This window comes from Schistocerca nitens, chromosome 5, assembly GCF_023898315.1.
Source record: "Schistocerca nitens isolate TAMUIC-IGC-003100 chromosome 5, iqSchNite1.1, whole genome shotgun sequence".
Lineage (NCBI taxonomy): Eukaryota > Metazoa > Arthropoda > Insecta > Orthoptera > Acrididae > Schistocerca > Schistocerca nitens.
Window position 1 is genome coordinate 738395957 of NC_064618.1, and position 17583 is coordinate 738413539.

General features: G+C 38.0%; 1 pseudogene; it reads right to left on the minus strand.

The window, feature by feature from the left end:
* Positions 1 to 17259: 17259 nt before the first annotated feature.
* Positions 17260 to 17377, minus strand: LOC126261343 (5S ribosomal RNA; annotated as a pseudogene).
* Positions 17378 to 17583: the final 206 nt, after the last annotated feature.

Genomic DNA, 17583 nt, shown 5'->3' on the forward strand with positions numbered 1-17583 from the left:
TTCCTTCCGAATACATAAGTGCTACCACTGTGATGTTACACTGTCTCTCCAAAACAAGTTATGACCTACAATTTTCCATTTTCCTAATTGATTAAGAGGTAACGATTTCTGGATACACATAGAAAATATTTCTGTGAAATAAGGATCGTGACGGATATTCCCTGTTATTCTTTGAGCCATTTCCTTTACAATGATATTCGGATATTCTGCTGACATAAAATTAATGGCAAAAATAATTTTAATTCTTCCATTCCTATGGGTAGCCTTGATGAAGCATCAGGTACAATATTTTTGGAACCTCTTACGTATCATATCTTAATATTGTATTCCAGTAGGAAAAGCGTCCATCACATCAACCTACTGTGTAGTAATCAACTACTCATCAGAAAAGATAAAGCTTGATGATCTGTGTAAATATGGATTTCTGATCCTCATACTAGTGTTTGAAACTTTTGAATACTCCACACAATCACCAATAGTTCCCTTTCGGTAGCTGTGTAATTAATTCGTGCTTATTTAGGCTACGGCTAGCAAAAGCTATGGTTCTTTGTTCTACATCACTTGGATCCCGTTCTCCTTGGAAAAAGTTTGGCAGCAACACCGTAATCAGATGCATCTGTCAAACATTTAAACGGTTCACCCATAAATGGATGATGTAATATGGGTGACTCAACAGGCACTGTACTAACATTTTCAAACGCATCATTTGCACCTTGATCCCAAGTCCACGGTACTCCCTTTTTTAATAAACGTAAAATTCTCAGGTCATTTAACTCTTGCCCTTGTACGTACCGTTGATAGTATCCGGCCATACCTATAAATCCTTTTAATTGTCTTACATTTCTGGGGTGCGGTCATTCTTTGATAGCTTTTATACATTCAGGGTCTGGTCTAATTCCCTTTACCCCTATAATATGACCTAAGAACTTAAGTTCTTGGCATGCAAAAAATGTCTTTGACACCGTAATACCTTTCTCTTTAAATTTTTTCAGAGCCTTGCACAAAGCTAGACAATCTGTCTCCCAAGTAGCTGATATTATTACGATATCGTCTACATATATTACCAGATCCTTCAATAAGTCTCTCCCTAGTGCTTCATTTAACACACGTATAAATACGGACACAGAGATATTAAGTCTGAATGGCAATACATTGAAATGATATGATTTTACTTCAAACAAAAAGGCTGTGTACTTCTCTTTAAATTTCTTTTGAAAGTCTTCCCAAGAGGAAAAATTCTCAGTATTTACTGTTCCCCATTCTGAGGCTTCCCCTAGAAGGTACCCCACCGCAAATTCCATCTTCTTGGAATCTTCCCAATTTTTTGGCAAAGCTTGGTTAAATCTTTTTAAGAAATGGGTCGGCTGTACATCTTCATCTGGCTTAAATTTAGGAAATTAGATAACCCTGAATTAGCTCCCCATTGCAAATCAGTCACTGCTTCATTAGTTAACACAACATTAGGTGAAGTTACGCTTTTTTCTACTTTGTCTGGGATAAGCTTAATTTCTCTCCACAGGTCGTCCATACCCAAGTTTGGAAGAAGGAATAGGCACTACATTCCCTGATGTTATTCTCTTGTTAACCTTTCGATCTATAATTTCTCCAAATTGTTCCTCCAAATTAATTACTTTTATAATATTGGACTTAGATATTTTCACTTTGAAACATGTATTGACACCTGTAATTTGTGATTACCTGTAATTCGCGATTGAATGATTGGCATTAATTCATTATGCTTATCTACACTCTCTTTCAAAGTATTCATTCTTTGTCTTACATCATTAGATTTAATATTGTACATGTTTTCAAAAGATCATAACTATTCAGTATGTTCTGATTCTACGTTATTACATTTGTTTTTAAGGTCAAGTTGTAACCTTTTCAATAAATCTTGAAAAGTGCCATTCCGTTTCTAAGGTCAGTAAACATATGATTTATATGAGTGGTTAAAGAATTTTATCAACTCGTTCTTTAAAGCTACTTTTAAATTCTCTACTTAATTACTTATGGCGTCGAATTCAGTCTTCAAAGCACCCATGCCTTCGCATAGAAGTTCCTTGCTTTGAGAGTTGACTTTGGAGTTTAACAGACCTAAACTTGTCATTTGAGTATTTAATTGAGAATTTATCAAGTCTAATTCTTTACTTAGAGTCATACTCTGAGCATTTAATTGTGAATTTAATGAGTCTAACTTAAGACTCTGAGCTTTGATTAAATTTATCAACTCAGCGCAGTCAGGCACTTCTTTACTAATCTTCATGGCCGTATCTGGGTATTGAGTTTCCCCAAGCTGTTGTATATTTTCCATACTTTTATATGCCTTAGCTCTTGTAAGCATTTAAAACTAACTTTAAATATGGTAATTACAGAATAACATTTCACTCAACAGTATCTTTTACCACTTCATACTAAAGTAATCAAGTTTTCTCTCACGCTCACCCAGCATAGAATTCTCTTTGTGTAGGTGAGCGGATTTGGAGGCAGGTCAGCATCAGTGTAGAGCAGCTGGTGCTTGCGGTGTTGGATGTATGTTCTGTGTCTGCATCCCCACGATGTGTGTGAGAGCTGTATACTGCCCGCACTGGATCTGCTTAGCTGAAGCGTTTGTGGGGCGGCGAATAATTTATTGAAAAATAATTGCTGTTGCTGTACAAATGTTGTTTGTTGAATCAGTTTCTGGCTTTTAGAATGTTGTTAATGCTGTCTTTCGCCGTTCTCAACACTGGCTCTCTAATTCCTTTTTTAGCCCCCAGAAAGTGATTTAACAAAACGTGAAGCCTGTAATTAGAGTTCCTAGTGCCCACTTCATCTGAGAGTACCATTATAGCTGCAGCTTATAGCTCTGAGGAATTAGGAGATTGTCCGGGATTTCTAATCAAAAACGATTTTCCAAAATAGTTGAGTATATTCTCAAAGTCACAAATAAAAAACACAAGTATCCCTACAACCTAACTAACAGAGCAGTTCAGAGTCTAATGCGCTGATGCAACTATAAATGTCCGAATTAAATGTTGAAATGAATGCTCGCCATAATTTGATGATTAGTTTCATCAAACGCCACGCTAAATAATTGGTAGAATGTCTGTCCCGCGACGGCACGTGAAGATACGACAATACGCAAACTGAGCTAGATAATGAAAATCATCCCAGAATTAACACTTCACTTGAAATGATTCCATGATTCCGCGTATCTATAGTAACTTAATACGGCACCCGAGGCTATTTGTCGCAGTGATACCGATGCGACGCGACTCCCGCCACAGATGGCGTGTTCTTCAGCGTCTGGAGAGAACTGGGGCCTTGCTTCCTCACGCAACTTTCTTATATATAAAGCCGTGGTGCGGACGGCTAAGGGAACGCTGATCAAATCGGCTCTCCCGACTAGCCGCTGGGCTAGTAACGCACCACTTCAAGTTACATAATAAATTATAGCTTCTCTTGCTGATGGCCGATGAAGCTCTTAATTTAACTGTGCATTCAGCCTGCAGGTAAGTATTGATAATAAAATTTTGACGTGGATAAGTTAAATATTTTGGACGAGAGAATTAATTAAATTACACTGCACACAGCAGATGAGCTCTGAACTGTCCCTTTTGAGATCCGCTATCGCTATAATTTTATAGGTACTCAAAAGAAACTTTTCACATCTTCATAGTCATAGCGGACCTCCAACCTATTTAAATCTAAACATCCTAGCCTTATTGACTAGCCTACTTAATCTATCTTGCTTCCTTCAGTTTTGAGACAAAAACCAGAAAATCATGAATTTCCACTAAAATCTTAATTTGTGAAATCCAAAGTACAGTTTTTATTAAATCATTATGAAAGATGAATCTAAATATAAATTTTGAAGTCTCTAGCTCTATTCTGTTGCGCCAATGATTTTTACAGAAAAACGTCCAAATTTCGGAAATGGCTGAAGTTATCGAACTGATATTTAACACATACTAATTTAGTATTACTTCTGACATGCCAGAAAAGTTTTAGGTTATTTGCTTGATTTTTAAGGTATTGCGCAACATTTATGACGTCAGAGCTAGTTACAGCAGACTGGCTGGCACACAATTGAAAACTGATGTGAATTTACTACAGCGTGAGTAGGCTGCTTCCCTACATCACCCTCTACTTAAATTTTTTGTTTATGAATGTTAATGAATAAAAAAAAATTTAATTACAAAAAGGGAAGCAAGAGTACAGTTTAACACCCTATGAAAAATCAAAATTGAAATGTAAACATGTAGAAACATTAAAAGAAAACTGATTACCTACATTAATTATTTAAATTGTTGGCATGTTCACTGCCTTTTAAACAATGTCATTACTCAAAATTTTAAGCAAAGTCAATGAAATATTTTGGCATACATATTGCCTTAGACAAACCAACACATACAAATTGAAAATTTATGAAAATCTTAGAACCATTAAATACATTAAATACATTTTTACATACACAAATTCAAAGAAAATAACATGATACATAAACAGATGATTATCTCTTAGCAGTCTTTTCTAAACCTGAAAGAAAAGTTCACAAATAATTTTTACACACGTGGTTTTAGCCGCTTTGGCTGGCGTCCTACACTTCCATTCACAAGGGTAGAGGAGGGGAAGTTGCTATGGTGTGCGTCCTTCACGTTCTCTCTAAATTACATGAGGAAAGGGGAGGGGTCACTGTGAGTTGTGTCCAAGTCACTCCACGCTTTCACGCAGCTACCAGGCTGCCATTATCTGGTTTGTCCTGTAGAACAAACAAAAAGAGTGCCTCAGACTCTGTTCACTTAACATCTAAGGGAGGATCACAATGAAATGGGGATATATACATTTTATCCTTCAATATTTTGCTGGAACAAAGTTAACAGAACTTTTTCAGTATTACTCTCGCGGTTACTTAATTGTCATAAAATCGTTAAACAAATGGCGCAAAACGCCTTTAGTCATGTACTAGAGAAAATTTATGCTCCTAAGGCATACAGTCATAAATCCTATTTAATCTGAATTTATTATTTCTGGGCCGGAACACTGAACCAATGATCGGTACATTCCTGATACATTTGTATTTTAAGCACTTTACTGACACATCTTTGATTACCTTATTCTTAGAGATAGTATGAGTATGATTAGTGGTTGTTTCTCAGCTTCTTTGTACATGTGAGTAACTTTTGGTAATAGTACAGTTGTGAGTGTTCAAAACACACTACGTTTAGTTGACTATTAAATCCACTTATTGGTCCTCTGCTGTTGTCAGTTCCACATCTGCAATTAGGTACTTACTTACTTTGAAGTGTATTTATGCTGAGCTAAAATAATGTTTCACTTATGCCATTATGTTACTTATTTACTTTGCTAGTGTATGAACTTAAGTAATACTCACTCTACTAAAATTTAAAGCACAGGATAGCACATTTATTTCATATCTTTAGTGTATTGCAGCTGATCAGTTTGCTCACGTGGCAATCCATTTCCAATCGATCGGACGCTGAAACCACAGGTACTCTCTCTCAGACCTACCACTAAAGTGCATCAAGTAATTATGGACGTGCGTAATGCTAATTTCCTTAAACCTATAGGACACCATGAGCTGCTCTGTCTCATCTAACATAAGGGTACCTATGGTCGCATTCACGCCTCCAACTCATAACCTCAATACGTGTAGGTGTATCCTGTCACACACTACACCAAAATAATGGCCAGCTCCAACCTTATAAATACTTCTGGGACGTGTCCTTCACGTCTCAACCACAAACACTGCTCAATTCTATTACACTGCCTTTCCTTGCTACACAAGGTGAGTTCATCCTTACAACTTATCTGCATATTTTTCATAACACTAAGCAATCTCTTTCTTACTATTTATTAGTTAGCTCTAATGCATACAATAGGTTTCACTACCACTTCAGATCCTGCTTGTACATGAATTTGTACATCTTTTTTAAAATATTATTGTGGGACCATTTTCAATAAAACAACACTTTGTACTTATAATATTACCAGGGTTCTATACATACTTGTTACTCAAATACATTTTATCTTAAGTACGTCATACTTCTCTGTTGTTTGTCACTATTAGGTTTGTCACATTAGGTATTTTGTTTCACTAATCGGTGGATAGAATGGTTACATAATTCATGGCTTGATAGCCATAACGGAAAATTTTGTGTTGGAAAGAAGAGATCGAAATTTTTTTTTTGGGTGGATAGGAAACATGAAGAGAGTGAGTGAGATCTGAAATGGGAAAGAAGATCTCACAAAGCTGGGACTGCACAGCTGCCACACTGTGTAGAGGTTATAGAACAACCTCCTCCCTACAGCATTCATTCACTACCTATGAATTTCTTTAGGTTGATCACGTTCCTGAGACCTAATAGCCTTTTACTTTTAGGGTACTCCAGCCTATATGCATTGGCATGTGGTTTTCCTATGATCCTGAAAGGTCCTTGGTATACGAACATGAATTTCTTTGTTTCTGCATTTACTGTCTTTGATTTTTCCTTGGTTTTGACAAGGACTAATTGACCTATTTCAAAGCTAGTAGGTACAGCTTTTGCGTCATGACGCTTCTTCCTTTCCAACGCTCTTTTTCTCATATTTGCCCTAGCCTTTAATTTCTTCTCGTCTGTGGATATTTGCGTTAGAATAGGGAATTCTACCATATCTGCAATCACATTGTGCGGTTCTTGGCCAAACATCAATTCGCAAGGTGCAAAACCAGTTGCATCATGTCTTAAGTTGTTAATTACATTCTCAAAATACTTAATGTGCTCTGCCCAACTTGAGTGTTTCCGAGCACAATAAGTTCTGCAAAGCCTATTCAATTCCCTCATAATACGTTCACTCATATTTCCTTGGGGGAAATACGCAGATATTTTCAGATGTTTCACGCCGGCCTTATCTAGACATTCCTTAAATCTATCAGAAGTAAATTGAGGCCCATTGTCTGACAGCAAATTCTTCGGAACGCCAACGTTCACGAAGAAATCTTTTTCCAACTTTTCAACCATTGTTTTTGCATTTGCTCTTTTAATCGGGTATAGCTTAACATATTTACTGAATCCATCCACAACAACAAAAACATGGGTGCAACCACCTCTCGAAACAGGAAGAGGGCCAAACAAATCACAAGCCAGTAATTCTAGGGTTTCAGTTGGCTCTACTGAATGCATATCTCCTTGTATTCTGGTGTTAGCAGCACGGACTTTCTGGCACACTACACAAGATGCTAGACGCTTGGTCACACGGCGGTACATGTTGTCAAACACAACACCTCTCTTTTAATTTTGCAATGCACTTCTTTGCACCGTAGTGCCCATACCTCAGGTGTGCATAGTCGATTAGTAAGTCTACATGTTGTGAGGGAAAGCACAGCTTCCACTCAGAAACACCTACCTTTCTCCTTCTAAACAGAATACCTTTATGCGAACAATGGTATTGCGAAACCTTAGGATAGTTCGCATTTCCTAAATAGCTCTTCACTAATTTCAGTTGGTCATCTGCATTCTGTTCACGTCTCAAGTTCTTAATCACTCTCTTTAATGCACTTTCTTCCTTTACTTCGTGCAATGCAAACATTCGAACTTCATTTAGGTCTGTTGCTGTAATTCCCGCGTCATCACAGAGCTACGCACTTCTAGATAACCCATCAGCTACCAGATTGTCTTTCCCTTGAATATATCTAAACTCAAGGTCAAACTGCTGGAGATACAATGACCATCTTACCAAACGAGAATTCCTCAACTTACAGGTCTTTAAAAAGGTCAACGCCTTATGGTCACTGTAAACAATTATCTTGTGACCTAATAGATACTGCTCAAACTTCTGCACCCCAAATACAATTGCCAATGCTTCTAGTTCTGAGATGCCATAATTTCTCTCTGCTGCCTGTAAAGATCGACTTGCGAAGGGTATAGTCTTGTGCACTTCTTGTTCGTTCTCTATTTCTACTTGGAATATCTCCACAGCTATACCATAGCCACTAGCATCAACAGACATACAGAATGGTTTTTCAAAATCAGGATGATGTAAAATTGGACTATTAATTAAAGATTGTTTAAGCACCTCAAACGCCTGATGACATTCTGCTGCCCAAACCCAAGGGGTATTCTTTTTCAGCAGGAGGTGAAGACAGGGAGCATTAAAAGCCTGATCACTAACAAAACGCCTATAGAAGCCGAAAAGACCGAACATCGATCTCAACTGCTTCTTGTTTCTGGGAGCCTCAAATTTTTCAATGACTGCTAGCTTCCCTGGGTCAGGCAGAATACCTTTTCCACTTATCCTATATCCCAAGAAACCTATTTCCTCTTTAACGCACTCTGTCTTTTCAATCTTTAGTTTCATGCCACCTCTCTCAATAGCCTCTAACACTTCCTCTAATAAAGCTATGTGTTCTTCCCAGGTAGGAGTTGCTATTAACAGATCATCTACGTAGACTGTTATTTTATTACTTAAAGCTGGTCCTAAAACATGGCACATCACACGTACGAATGCACAAACAGAGATATTAAGTCCGAAAGGTACCACACGGTATTGGTAACAAACTCCTTCGTACAAGAAAGCTGTGTACTTCCTTGAACTTTCCGCCAGTGGCAAATTCCAATATCCACACGTGATGTCCATAGAAGTTAAGAATTTTACTCCCCAGAATTTTTGCAATAACTCGTCCATGTTCTGCGGTCTATCACTTTCCCTAACCACTATTTCATTCAACCAACAAGCGTCCAAGACCAATCTGACACTCCCGTCTCTTTTTGGTACAACAACAAGAGGATTATTGTACTCACTGACCGCTTTTTCAATCACACCCCACTCTAGCATTCTCTGTATTTCCTTTCGAACTGTCTCCTTCCTAGCTACATGTATTTGGTATGGCTTCCTGAAAAACACTTGGCCAGGTTTCACCTTTAATTGACATTCATAACCTTTGACCACTCCAGGTCGAGCTGAAAATACCTTATGATGCCTTTTTAGAACCTGTCTCAGTTCTTCCTTCTGATTGGCTGAAATCTTATCGATTTCCTGCAATTTAGCTTCTATTTTGTCTAAAATAATTGCTTCTTCTTCTTCTTCTTCTGTGTTTAGCTTACTTGTACTAAGATTAACACCTTTGTCCCAATACCTCCTATTTTTCACAACTCGTATAGGTAGCTCCCAAGTTACATCATCAGTTACTACATGTTTATCACTAAAAGGGACTGTAATTACTCCGGTTATTGGCAAGACCATTTTTAACTGGCTTCTTTCAAAGTCAACAACACTCTGATATTTTGATAAGAAATCTATGCCAATTAAAACCTCAATACTGAGATTGTTTACAATTAAACATGGATGATCAATTAAATTACCATTAATGTTAAGGGGCAGCAAAGCTTCTTGCTTTACTGTTTTTGACACCTTGCCAGTAGCACTAATTATTCTTAGTCCTGATACCCTCATTACTGTAAGCTTGTCTTTACCAGGTAATGCATCAAAGAAGGACTGAGATATTGCACTCACCTCACTTCCACTGTCTAAGAGACAACGCACATTGATACCCAACATATTCACTATTATTATAGGGTGACTTATTCTAGGTTGTACAGGTGGTTCCTCAAATTCATCTAATAGTTCCTTTTGGATTTGTCTCCAACTAAAGTGATCAACATCTGTCTTCATTACATTTAGGTCACAGTGTGTAGGGGTTTCCTGAATTACATTTTCAGCTGCCTTTTCCAGTCGGTCTATTAATTTCAAATCGAAACACCGCACGACTTCATTACATTTAGTTTGCTGAACATAACCCAAATTACTGTAGTCTGAGCGATTCTGCGCCTGCAGACCGGGCATAACACTAGTTACAGCTAAACCACTTTCACCATTATCGTCGGTTTCCTTCTCAAGTGACAACTGGTGACAGCTACTGGGTTCATCGACCACCAACAGGCTACCCTCTACATTCTCACTTACCTCCTGTCCTAAATCTATTAGTATATTATCAACATCCTGCACTGGCACTTTAGATAAGAGCACGTCATCCTCATCGTAAATATAAGCATGAATTTCTTCTGCTTCTTCACCTGACAATTCAATATTTTGTAGCTCTTCCCTACCATTACACTGCTGCGCCTTCTCTTTCTCTTCCCACTTAGAAAGCGTCTCTAACACGGTATCTATCAAATACTGTGAGTGATCTAATATTTCTGTTGTATCCTTAGGTGCTACCGACTCTTCATCCACATGTTCAGTTTGAGTATTCTGATCTGTCTTACCAATTCCCTTAACTACTGGCTTAGGAAAAGTAACCACCTGGTGAGCGCCAGTGTCCTCATAGACGGGAACTAGTTTTCCTGCCTCGGCCTACTACTGTTTCCTTTAGTTTCATTATAGTTAGCTGGCATAGCATTGCTTTCCGTACTGTTGTTTACATGCATATTTCTGTTCGGAACAACATTACTGTCATTTAGATGCCATTGTTGGTTCTGATAATTATTTCCCCAATTCCTACCTCTCTTAGGATGGCGAACACCTACTGTTCTGATGTTTACATTGCCATTTTGCTCGTTCCTAAAATTACTACTATTGTTATTAGCATTTCTGTTATTACGTGCTTGCTCCTCATTGGCAGCAACACGTTCTACACGTTCCAGATACTCAATGAAACGATCCAGATTGTCTCTAGGGGCAGATATAATTCTAGTTTGCCAATACCATGGCAGTTTGGCTTCAAGACCTAGTATAATCATTTCAGGTTTCAATTTTTCGTCCAAATGTGACAAACGTGAGATCCATGACCTAGCAAACTCTTTAATTGATTCCTTTCCTGCATTGAAGCGTTTTCCACTCCAAAATTCTCTCAACACTTCATTTTGCTTATTGCTAGACCAATACTCATTAATAAAAGCTGTTTTAAACTCTGCTAATGTTTTACACTTTAACATAACATCAGCTGACCAACGCATGGCGTCACCTGCTAAATGGCTTTTAATAAATGAGATTTTCTCTCATTCAGACCAAGTTGGTGGAATCACATCTTCAAAATCGTTCCAGAAATCTAGCGGGTGGATATTTTTATCTGGATCGAACCGCAAGAACTGCCGACACCCGATAAAAGCGGCGTTTGCAGCTACAACTTGTTGTATACTACCATTACCAGAAGTTACTGAAGCTACTTTACTCTCAATGTTAGCAATGTTAGTACTGATATTTTCTACTTTCATTTCAACATTATCTACTCTTTGTACAATATGAGTAGTATCAGTTTTGATTGCATCTACGTCTGCTTGACATATATTTACTTTTATATTAACATCTTTAAACCTATCTGAGCACAGTTCAGACTCCGCCTCGATCTTTTCTGTTAACTTGTGCTCCAGCTTCGCATCTTCCATTTGGAAGTCTTTGCAAACCTCAGCAACTTCGGATTTTACTGTTTTATACATTTCAGAAAACTGTTGAGCAACCTTTTTCTTAATATCTTCATGATTGTAATCAATTTTATAATTCAAACTGTCTAGATCCTCTTTCAACTTATTGCAACCAGCCTTGAAGGTATCGTCCATTACCTCCAATCATTTATTAAAATTAGTTTGGCTGGCCATAATCTCATACTTTAATTCAGCATTACTGCTTTTGACCTGTTTACTTATTTCAGACTTTAATTCAGCATTATTGGATTCTAATTTATTGTCCATTGCCTCAAACCGCATATTAAAATTTGTTTGACTGGCAGCTATTGCTTGTAATATAACATTTAGATCAACAGCCCCAGCATCTTTGGGTTGCTCACTAGCTGGCTTTTTATCACACTCAGGTGACGAAAAACTAGCTCCAATACCAGAATCATCAAAACTAAATGAAACTTCAGATTGATCAGTTATATCTAACTTCTCCTTCTTAAACTCTACCACCTCTGATGACTGTTTCATTTTTAATTCATCAGAGAAACTATCGTCCAATAAATTAACAATTTCTGGTTTCTGTTTTACTACAGGGGTCTCTATTATTGAATCATTGCCCCTTCCCACACTACTGTCAGGAGACAATATTTCATATTTCACCTTAACATTACGACTTTCATGCATATTTACACTTGAACCATTGTCTGAATTTACAGTTCCCTCAACACATAGGTTCTAATTTAAGTTTAAACTCGGTTTCTTTTGGCGGTTCCATCGCCGACAGTCTTTTAGTGCAGGTTAGTAAAATTTTTAACAGCTTTTCACTTAACTTAGATCCTTCTGCACGACGTATGGCGTTGCCGGCACGGCTTACCAGGATTACTGATGCGACGTGGCACGTTGAACTGCAGACGGCACTCCGATGGCTGTTGTGTGTTTGCGTGGCCCGCAATTGCTAGCGCGATTCCGGCTGCTCCAGCGGACGACTGCGGTGAGGTGAAACTGGCGTTTCTTGATGCCGGCAGCACCGCTAGACTCAGTGCCAGCTCCATCAATCCAGATGCGTTGTTAATCCAATTGCGTCGTCCACATACACACGTAACACTTTACTGTTCTATTACTCAGCTGCGTGTCGCATTCCACTCGCGAATCCGAATAGTTAAAATCACTTTCACTTAGTTGATTTCCCGGCCGATGCACCATATGTGGGGCAGCGAATAATTTATTGAAAAATAATTGCTGTTGCTGTACAAATGTTTGTTTGTTGAATCAGTTTCTAGCTTTTAGAATGTTGTTAATGCTGTCTTTCGCCGTTCTCAACACTGGCTCTCTAATTCCTTTTTTAGCCCCCAGAAAGTGATTTAACAAAACGTGAAGCCTGTAATTAGAGTTCCTAGTGCCCACTTCATCTGAGAGTACCATTATAGCTGCAGCTTATAGCTCTGAGGAATTAGGAGATTGTCCGGGATTTCTAATCAAAAACGATTTTCCAAAATAGTTGAGTATATTCTCAAAGTCACAAATATAAAACACAAGTATCCCTACAACCTAACTAACAGAGCAGTTCAGAGTCTAATGCGCTGATGCAACTATAAATGTCCGAATTAAATGTTGAAATGAATGCTCGCCATAATTTGATGATTAGTTTCATCAAACGCCACGCTAAATAATTGGTAGAATGTCTGTCCCGCGACGGCACGTGAAGATACGACAATACGCAAACTGAGCTAGATAATGAAAATCATCCCAGAATTAACACTTCACTTGAAATGATTTCATGATTTCGCGTATCTCTAGTAACTTAATACGGCACCCGAGGCTATTTGTCGCAGTGATACCGATGCGACGCGACTCCCGCCACAGATGGCGTGTTCTTCAGCGTTTGGAGAGAACTGGGGCCTTGCTTCCTCACGCAGCATTCTTATATATAAAGCCGCGGTGCGGACGGCTAAGGGAACGCCTGATCAAATCGGCTCTCCCGACTAGCCGCTGGGCTAGTAACGCACCACTTCAAGTTACATAATAAATTATAGCTTCTCTTGCTGATGGCTGATGAAGCTCTTAATTTAACTGTGCATTCAGCCCGCAGGTAAGTATTGATAATAAAATTTTGACGTGGCTAACTTAAATATTTTGGGCGAGAGAATTAATTAAATTACGCTGCACGCAGCAGATGAGCTCTGAACTGTCCCTTTTGAGATCCGCTATCGCTATAATTTTATAGGTATTCAAAAGAAACTTTTCACATCTTCATAGTCATAGCGGACCTCCAACCTATTTAAATCTAAACATCCTAGCCTTATTGACTAGCCTACTTAATCTATCTTGCTTCCTTCAGTTTTGAGACGAAAACCAGAAAATCATGAATTTCCACTAAAATCTTAATTTGTGAAATCCAAAGTACAGTTTTTATTAAATCATTATGAAAGATGAATCTAAATATAAATTTTGAAGTCTCTAGCTCTTTTCTGTTGCGCCAATGATTTTTACAGAATAACGTCCAAACTTCGGAAATGGCTGAAGTTATCGAACTGATATTTAACACATATTAATTTAGTATTACTTCTGACATGCCAGAAAAGTTTTAGGTTATTTGCTTGATTTTTAAGGTATTGCGCAACATTTATGACGTCAGAGCTAGTTACAGCAGACTGGCTGGCACACAATTGAAAACTGATGTGAATTTACTACAGCGTGAGTAGGCTGCTTCCCTACAAGTTCTATGCGTACTTCTTCATAGACAAATACGTTGTAATCTTCTTTACTATTTTTATCATTGCAAATTTTTCATTTCTTCAATGTTTTTCCATTTAAATTTTGCTCCATTGGATACCTGAACATATTCCAATGTCTCAGAGTAATTCCCTTGTCTTATTATGTTTGGTTGCTAAGGCAACACATAACAGCTGCATTCATTTTTGACTTAAAATTCTTGTTTTCTCGGTCCTTTCACACAGGTCGCCACGTTCTAATGACTTAAAGTGTGAGTGTGGATCTGGGTTATATCGGCTTATTCCCCCAAACTACCTTCCACTTCTTTACAAGGTGACTTACTTGGAATATGCAGCCACTCTTCTTTACTGAATAGCTGGCGGCTGGAACCGTCTTGACTTCTTCTCCATTGAATAATGCTAGATACAGGAGTTTTTAGACTCTTTCTACTTACGAAATAAGTAGACATACAATCTTTATTTTCCATCAACTAACGATGTATTTGACCTCCATACACAATAAAAATCTCACTTTCCACATGAATATGTAACTTCCTGCAAGTCTCTCATACAGTCAAACGTTAGAAACAATTTGAGTTACAGTTAAATAAAGTTGGCTTGGATACCATGACCTTTCTTAACATGAATCATAGAATGAGTCTTGCATCAAGAGTCTTCAAAAGTACTTTATCAACTGTTCTTGTTTTAATAACAGTACTCAATGACACAATAAGCACAGAGCTGAATATGACCTCCATGGTTCTTCCTTACACACTCACTAAAACATCCATGGATTGCCCAACAGGTACTTGTTGGTGCTGTCCGATCACTTCATCTACCTTCTTCCTGCGACTGATTTTAAACCTGCACACACAAACATGTGATGCGCAGTAGGTAGGATTCTACCATTCCACAGTCATACCCAGTATATTGTGTGTTCGAGATGGTAGAAGGCTGAGTGGTTCTAGAATTTACACAGAAGTTTTTGAATCACTACGATGCATGTCTGGACACATGTTCATAGTACCCTTTTCCCTCCATTTCCAGTCGGGAATCTGTCTGTGCAGTTTATCAGTTTTACTAATGTTCACCCTGTGTATAAATGATCTACTGTCATATATCTAGAAATAATGGGTACTGGTAAACCAATAAATGAAACAGAATATCCAAATTCTTTGGTGTTTATTTTGATAAGAACCTGAATGGAAAGTAACATTTTACAGATTTTTTTAGATGTCAAAGCTCTGCAAATTCAGTTTTATGCCCTTTTAAATTTTGAGGATGAAAATATAAAGTACTTCACTTACCTTTCCTATTTTAATCCACTAATGTCTTATAGTTTATTCTGGGGTAACCTGTCATTTAAAAAAAAGTGTTTCGTGCACAGAATCTTGTAGTAAGGATATGTGAGGTGTCAGTTCTAAAACTTCCTGTAGAAGGCTCTTTAAACATTTCACCATGCTGACAGGAGCCATACTGTACATTAATTTTCCTCACTTGTGAAGTTTATTGTCAACAATCAGTCACAGTTTGAAAAACAACAATAAGGTCATCAGTGTGAAAGTTGATTTGAGCACAGTGCTGCTTTACTAAGCATGTTCCTAGTGTAGGTGGTTATCCCTTGCAGTCCCAACATTTGAACTGACCTATCCAGCCAGTTACAGGGTATGTGCAGTTTAATGTAAACTCTGAAACAAGGTGCAACTTGACAGTTTTTCACATTAAGAACTATTTGGTGAAAGAAGTGATAAGTGATAGATAAAAAAATGTAGGACAAATCAGGGATTGAAACCAAGATCTTTGGATTTGCAGCATTGCACACTGCCACTAAGCTACTGTATCACACTGTCACCTATACCAGTGGTTCTCAACCTGTTTCGACTTGTAAACTCCTTCCACAATCATCTGAGTTGGGTGAACCTCTGACTTGAAAATATATGTACAGCAGGCATGCATAAAATAATTCCAAGCAAAAAGTTTAATAACCTCAAATTAACTTAACCCTTAATTAATGGTTAAAACCTAAAGCTATTCAACATGAACTTACACAATGTGAGACCTAGTTGTAATAAAGAAATACAAATTTTCATTATAATTACTCACCTCTTCCTTGGAATTCAGTGAGAAGGTTGGTCTGCTTTCCATGGCGCAGAGCTTTGAAGTCAGGAGTAGCAGAAGTTAGATAAAATCTCGAGTCACTTTCAGCATAAAGTCTGTTTCTGTATTTATTTTCAAACCAGACATGAAGAAAATGACTTTTCACACAAATATGTGGATGAAAAGGGTAATGAAGTCATTATGGCTTTGTTCACTAACACTGGGAACTCCTTCAAACTTAACCGAAAATTAATTAATGATGAAGATTTATAACTTATCTGTAACTGAATATCAGTGGAAATTTCAAGAAGCTGCTCTTGTTCATTTATGCGTAAGGTGGATTCTAACATTGTTGATTCTTTGAAGGAAGGGATAGTGAATCCAATTGTTATTGTTGGAAGTACTAGGGACATATTCTCTGAAGGTTTTTCCTAGTCCCTTCAAGTATTATTTAAGCATGTTCTTGACATTTAGGTCCAAAGAAAGATATATTTTCCACCAGGAAGTCATGAAGGGAATCAAAGCACTCAGTTTTATTCCTATTGAAACATGTTTCCCAAAAAGAAAGTGTTTCAGTGAATGATTTGATATGATCTTGAACAACATAAATGTTTATATTTGACCCCCAAAGAGATAAATTTGTCTGATGCCAGATTTCACCTTCCATGCACTTTGCTTTGTGAAAGGTATAGCTGGTGGGAAAAATGTAAACTTTGTCTTTAAGCTCATACAGTCTGGAAATAGTTCTACTTGATGTAGCCACCTAACTTCAGTGTGAGACAATAAACACTTATAAATGCTTCCAATTCCTCATAAAGCACTGCAAAGACCCTGGAATTTGTAGGGTGAAAAACTTAAACTAAACTCCTCCTGAACAGGCCATGATGGCCCAACGGTACCGACCGGCCGCCTTGCCATCCTGCCATCCTCAGCCCACAGGTGTCAGTGGATGCGGATATGAGGGGCATGTGGTCAGCACACTGCTCTCCCAGCCGTATGTCAATTTCCGAGACCAGAGCCGCTACTTCTCAATCAAGTACCTCCTCTGTTTGCCTCACAAGGGCTGAGTGCACCCCGTTTGCCAACAGCGCTCGGCAGACCGGATGGTCACCCATCCAAGTGCTAGCCCAGCCCGACAGCACTTAACATCGGTGATCTAATGGGAACTGGTGTTACCACTGCGGTAAGGCCATTGGATAATTTGTAGGGTAAGCCTTAAAAAAATTAATTATTTTCATTGCATCATCCAACACAGATTTTAATTCATTAGTCTATTAAATTTTCACAAAAGAATCTGCTGGTTATTTAAATATATCTCCTTTTGTAGTTCAGTCTTTTAAGGGTTTGTGGGATAGTAGCTCCTTTTCTACAGATTCCCCATTAATATTAATGGACAAAAAGTA